Genomic DNA, 6,964 nt, shown 5'->3' with positions numbered 1-6,964 from the left:
TAACTGTGGAATGGATGACATGGTTTTGTAAATTTTTTGGTCTTCTGTATGTTACCTGGGGCACCGTTGAGGAAATTTTGAAAAGCCGATCACACCGTTCTATGATATTGAACTGTTTCTTTAAGATTTCGTTAATGTTCGGTAGGTTGTTTTTGAAGGTTATTATGAGATTTCAGCGCTGTAGTCTCATACTGACCTGCACAAGCAACCTACGGAACATTGAAAAAATTCTCAAGAAGCACTTCAATATCATAGAACAGAGCCACTCCTTTCGAAAATCTCCTAAACGGTCCCCCAGGTAACATACAAGGGACCAAAAAATTACAAAACCATGTTGTCCATTCGACAGTCGATTAACCGAGAGCTGTGGGTTGCACACCTTGCGGAAAAAACCGATGTCAAGTCTGCAAACACATGCAAACCACAGCACTGGCTAAAAGCACCCATTCAAATTTTAAACATTCTATCTGGGAAGATTCAAACTGCGATTCCAGCAACGTTGTTTATATACTAGAATGTGGCGACTGTGTAATGCAAGTCATAGGCAAAATGAACAATTATTTCCTATTCAGGTATAATAATCACCACTCATATAGTCATTCCCTTTCCAGCCTTCCTCTTCAAAAGAAATCTGCGAAAAAGGCCACGTGTTTGACAAACTTAAAGTAACAATACCAAAGAGTGGCTTCAAAAGACTCGTGAGCGCGAGCAACGAGGATCATATTTAATTTTTTAATTGAACACAGTGCAAAGGTTCCTTATCGAAAGTTACGGCACCCTCACCTCTCTTTCCAAGTCAGAGGCCTACAAAAATACACAAAGTACCCCTGACTGCGTAGTCAGAGGTCGTAGCCCTTTTTTGCATACCACATCTGGGTCGTTACTTTCTCCCCCAGTATTGCTCATCTTCTGATCTCGCGAAGGCCACATAAGCATTTTAGACGCAGCTCTTAGGCGCCCGTTTCTGCGTTTCGTGGCGTCGCCGTCGATATCGGCGTTGTCCGCTGTAACCACGAGAGGGTAAATGCGGAACCTTCTCCCCTTCTTAGAAAAAAAAAAAAACAAGAGCGCCGTGCGGAGGAACCCCTGGAGAGCGACTAGCCTTATGTGCGGGGCTGCCCACTCTCCCACCGCTTGCCGACGCGGCGCGAGGGGGATTGCCGTCGATTGTTCTAGACTGTCCGAGACGTTTCTACGCGATGTTGACGGAGATGGCGTAGCCTTGCGTGCGCTAAGAGATGCCTCTCACATCTTCACTGGCGCCACGGCGGCGGCGCCACGACAGAAAGTTCCACATGCTCCTCGAAGACACTCCTGGCCTTTGACCAATGAGGCCTTTGACCAGCGCGAGAAGGAGAACGAGAAGGAGACTGCGCTGCCGACACTGTGTGTATGTCCATGCCTGCCTTGGTGCGAAGAAGACAGACGTGAAGCGAGCCTATATAAGAGGGCGCTGACCACCCGAGCCGCCGTTTTAGCTTCAGTGAAGAAATAGTGTTTTGTTTGTTTACTTCTCTCTCTTGTGGTAGTGCACTTTAAGTGCAATAATTATTTTGTATTGTATTCTCTCCCAAGTGTAACTTTACTTTTAGCAGTATGACAGAAGCCAACAGCCACAGTGGCTGTTGGCTTCTCTCATACTTATACGAGCCCCTCATCCCCTTTCCTTGTCTGCTTAATTGCTTAACGAGGGCCTCGGTTCTGGCAGACTTGATGCCTTAGGAAGCATGAGAGGGTTCTCACACAGCTTCCACCCTCGTCGTTCGATGACGTTCTACCTCACATCAGCGGTAACTCAGGACGTGCTACGTCCGCCGCTTAAGAACGTGGGTGGCGCTGGTGAACACTCCCAAGGTTAGGTTATTTGTAAACATAAATACCCCCAAAAGCAGAAGGGTTGACAGCCGTCGCCGTAGCTCAGCGGTAGAACACCGGACGCGTAATTCGGAGGTCGTGGGTTCGGATCCCACCGGCGGCATGTGGTTGTTTTTTCTTCTGCTTTTCTAATCAATTACCTTTAAGCGATAACATATGCAGTAAAACTCTAAATCGAACAGCACAGATTAAATAAATTAATTAAAAAATCCCCTGTGTCCCTTGGTTTCTTTGGCTGTTGGCTTCTCTCATACTTTTAGAAGGGTGTTTCTTGAAGAAGGAATATGTCTGAAAAAGAAAAAGCTGTCTGTAATTGTACATACATGTCTTGCTCGCATTGTTAACCTCAATCTGTCGAAAACATGAAACAGCTGATGAGCTGCGCTCAAATTTCGTATTAGGAAATAGCGTAATCGTTGGCATTTCTTTTCTCCTTCTTTTCCTTTCTTTGTTTTTCCTTCTTTCTTTTCTCAATTCGATTTTCACCGCTCTTTGAGCTGGCGTTTTTTACACTGGTAACATTTCTTCAGGGACCACCCCTCCGCCCCCCCCCCCCCCCCCCCCCCGCCTTTTTTTCTCTCATAGTCCAGCCTCAGCGGCGAAACCGGCAGCGGTGCAGTGTTGCCGGATGCCGAGAAAAACACTGCTTTAGGGTTTGTTTTTATTGCTCCCTCCGTTGCTGGGTTCTCCTGCCCTCGCGGCCTGTAGGAGCGACAAGTTCCCGCATTTTTTCACGAAGATTGCTGCGCGGCAAGGCACGCTGTCGGCCATCTCAGCTCAGCGCGACGCGCCCGTCAATAAGGAAGCATGCAGTGCTTAACAAAGCAGGGGCCCATCCGGATATTGTATTTTCCTACTCCTCACATGTTCTGCGCACTCTCCATATTTTCATACGAGTCTGACTCCCCTTTTTCCTCTCCATGCTTAATCCTCCGTGCTCTCCATGCTACATTGTTGCAGGTTGGTAGTGTCTTGCTTTACTTTACGCTAGTACGCTGTCACTGCTGGTGAGTGTCTAGTTGTTTTTATCTTTGCACTGATAAATGTGTTTGTCGCCATGGCAAATGAAGCCCCCAAAAATGCTTGCCTGTCATGTGAAGAGACCTTTGAATAAGCTGAAGGATTAATTTCATGTCAGGCATGCAAACCGCGATGTCGTCTATATACTTGTTTCGGTTTACCAGACAGAGGAGCAAAACCCCGTGGCAGTTCAAATAAAAGGAACTGGAAGTGCCCTGGACGCAAACCTACTGCTCATGAATCCCAAGGGCAGGATAAGGGTAACAGTACACATCTGGATGTTGCCGAAATAATGCCGGTGGCATGTGGTTGTTTTTTCTTCTGCTTTTCTAATCAATTAGCTTTAAGCAATAACATATTCAGTAATATTGCAAATTGATCAACTTCAAAAAATAAATAAATTAATTAAAAAACCCCTGTGCCCCTTGGTTTCTTTGGCTGTTGGCTTCTCTCATATTTATAACGAGCCGCTCATTCCCCTTTCCTTGACTGCTTAATTGCCTAACGAGGGCCTCGGTTCTGGCAGACTTGATGCCTTAGGAAGCATTATAGGGTTCTCACACAGCTTCCACCCTCGTCGTTCGATGACGTTCTACCTCACATCAGCGGTATCTCAGGACGTGCTACGTCCGCCGCTAAAGAACGTGGGTGGCGCTGGTGAACACTCCCAAGGTTAGGTTATTTGTCAACATAAATACCCCTGAAAGCAGAAGGTTTCACAGCCGTCGCCGTAGCTCAGTGGTAGAGCACCGTACGCGGAATTCGGAGGTCGTGGGTTCGGATCCCACCTGCGGCATGTGGTTGTTTTTTCTTCTGCTTTTCTAATCAATTAGCTTTAAGCGATAATATATTCATTAATATTGTAAATTGATCAAATCCACAAAATAAATAAATAAATTAAAAATTCCCTGTGCCCTTTGGTTTCTGTGGCTGTTGGCTTCTCTCTTATATATATATATATATATATATATATATATATATATATATATATATATATATACTTCGCGATATACTTTTTTAAGCAGTCAAGCACTTCATGCTCTTGCAAGTATATATATATATATATATATATATATATATACTTGCGAGAGCATGAAGTGCTTGACTGCTTAAACGAGTATATAGCGAAGTATACGCTGCATTACAGGAAACGTTTTTAAGGTGGAAGCCTTTAATGTCTCATCGTTGTAAGCAGGAGTTGTCGACAGAAATGTCACGCTTTTCAATTGGTCGAAACGGTCGTGACGTCATAGTGCGCGAATTTCAAACGGGGCAAATTATACTTTGGCTAGTAACCATGCAACCAATTGAAGGGATCATACAGTGATGCTCCAAGTAAGTGGGACTGAGCTTAGTTAATTGCTTAATTACCCAATTTAGCCTAATTAACTTTTCTAGTCACGCCATAGAAATAAATAAAACCGAGTAGGAAATTGGTCGAGCTCGGGAATCGAACCCCGGTCTTCGGAGTGCGAGACGAGCATGCTATTCACTCCGCCGTGCCAGCTCGATGGTTTGGAATGAACAAAGGCGCGTCTAGTGAATACGGTGTCTTCGCTCACTCCCATCCTCCTTCCTTCCCTTCCGGCGATGTTCAGGTGTCCACCGAGATATGAGAGACCGATACATTTCTTTTCGTCAAAAATCAATTTACCGACGAGTAGAACCGAATGTGCGATGGCGTTCTATGGACTCCCTGGCAGCGTTGCAAGACGCTGTCGCGTTCCACTCTTAGAGGCGAAGGTTAACATCTTAACGACACATCAGTGACCGCACTTTAGGTCAAAAAAGTGCCTGACTGAATTTTGACGGGTGTCCACCGAGATATGTGCGACTGCTACTGCGTAATTTCCTTTCCTCAAATACAATTTTCATTTTCTTCATTACGGGCCCTCTTTGTCTTTCTTCTTTCACTTCCACTTCCTCCCTTCCTCAACGGTGCGGTTCAGGTGTACACCGAGATGACAGAGAATTACTGCGCCATTTCCTTTCTTCAAAAAGCGTTGCATTCAAAGGGCAAGGCATCACGCCGAACGGGTGATGGCGTTCCGTGGACTCCCTGGCAGCGCTACAACACGCCGTTGCGTTCCACTCCTAATGGCGAGGTTTAGCGTCATTAATTAGCAGTTAATTACTACTCAAGCATTAATCAGTAATTAACTATTAATTAAATGATTTGTCATCACTTAGTAACTAGTACACAATAATATGTGACGCCACCAGTCAGAAGCAGTCAAAGTGGTGCTGAAAACGCTTCCCCTCTACGCACTTCAGACAGCCGAAGTGCCCCCTGAATTTTTTTTATTTCACTCGAAGTTTGGATTGGAGGCCGATCTTTTTCTACTGTAAAAAAAGATCGGTCATTCGCTGTGTGTGTGTACGTTCGTGCGTGCGTGTGTGTGTTATTACACCTATATGCTAGCGCACAGAGTTTTATTTGCTAAACCTTGCCGTTTATATACGAGAGCCAGAGTATGGTTACGCTCCTTGAGCAGAAGGTGCTCCTTCAGCAGAAGGCGCTCCTGGAGCAGAAGGTGCTCCTGGAGCAGAAGGTTCTCCTTGAGTAGAAGGTGCGCCATCGTCTGAATATTTAGGCACAATGTTGCAGGTGTCACGGCCTTTCATTTGTTCTTTCTTCGTGCACTGAAACGCTTCAGTGAATACGTCGAAGGTACTTAGTGCGTAGTTGACTCTGGAACACATTAACAGCAGATGTTAAAAGTCAGAATCATCCCACATGTACATTTATTGCCGTGATAGTCAAAAGTTAGCAGTTTTCTGACCGAGCACAAAAATGGAGTAGAGATGGCTACAATATTAACCAACTCGACGTTTAAGCTGTTGTGTTAAATTGGTAACCGTCGATCCACGGCTTCAGCAGTACCGTGGGAGCTGCATTTAAGGGCAGAAAATAGCGCAATATGCACAGAATGCGCAGTCTTCTGTAGGCGCTACTGTTGTACTAAAGATGGACGCCTTCACTCTGCCCGGCGGACACAAGAGCCGCATTTGTGCCTGCGTGGGCCCATGGTCCATCCGCACTTGAGCCGACCTTATGAATTCTGTGAAAGAGGCTGCCCGACTGGCCGTTGAAGCACAGGGAAAAATGATGCGCACGAGCCGCAGACGAAGCGGCGGATGCAGCTCGGCTAGGGGTTGGCACAGTGCCATGCAGGATGCCAAGGAATAGGAACACAATTTCGATAGACGATTGAGTCCCTATGGCCAGCGAAGGCCATTCGCCAATCAAAACTGTGGACTCTCACTATAGCAACAGGGAATCGCGGCGCTCGACTATTTCCTCCTGTAGTCTTTATATAGGGCGTTCGAGATTCGAGTTTTATTTTTCAGAAGATGCTGTACTGTATTTTAGCACAAGTTAGAAAGTTTGTTCTTCGGCCAAAGCATTCAACAAGACTTTCTATCCAAAGCTGCATTCTTTAGTTGGATTCCGCAGCACTTTAGGGAATAAAAGCAAAATTTGCTTAAATGCGAGGGCGCTTCTGATTTCTGTTTTGATAATTTTGTGCCGTTTTGGACTGAATAAATAGCTGGATTTTACTCAATTTTCTTTTAGATATTTCGAGAATAAATTTTAGTACCCACGCCCATTAGTCTCCTTTAAAAAGGGATTATTAAATCAAAATATATATTCAGGATATCGTAAATATTTTGTCTACTACTACACAACTCTATGGGCACGACCAACATTACGGATTCTCGCTACGAAATGGCCATTACAATGTTTTCTAGAATTAGGATGAAGGTCTGGGCGGCTACTGAATAAGTTAGCGTTAATAACTTCCTGGAAGCACGCCTTATCTGCGAACATAAAAAAAAATTGCAAAATTCTCATTAAGTAAATGCATAAGTAATCTTTACTTCCGTCCCGTTTTCAAGCCTACTGTTTCTTCTGTGTCTGCATGCAGCTGTATTCGAGTTCAACTTACGGTTCTGGTTGTCTTGCCTTCTTGCGCTTCCAGCCGGTTATTACCACTATGATGTTTCTCGTTTTATTTTTATTAATTTACATTACAATACTGCCGCGCTCAGTCGAGAGCCTAACAGA

General features: G+C 44.9%; 1 non-coding gene and 1 pseudogene across 1 annotated transcript; one reads left to right on the top strand and one right to left on the bottom strand.

Moving 5' to 3' along the window:
* Positions 1–398: 398 nt before the first annotated feature.
* LOC149324459 (uncharacterized) overlaps positions 399–6,964 on the bottom strand; it is a 58,118-nt pseudogene continuing 51,552 nt past the window's right edge.
* Positions 3,620–3,691, top strand: TRNAP-CGG (transfer RNA proline (anticodon CGG)). Its single transcript has one exon. It is a non-coding gene; the product is annotated as a tRNA-Pro (tRNA).

Source organism: Amblyomma mixtum, unplaced genomic scaffold (assembly GCF_055824585.1).
Source record: "Amblyomma mixtum isolate Tamu unplaced genomic scaffold, ASM5582458v1 scaffold_31, whole genome shotgun sequence".
Taxonomy (NCBI): domain Eukaryota; kingdom Metazoa; phylum Arthropoda; class Arachnida; order Ixodida; family Ixodidae; genus Amblyomma; species Amblyomma mixtum.
The sequence above is the reverse complement of the archived record's forward strand: the minus strand, read 5'-3'. Positions and strand labels throughout refer to the sequence as shown.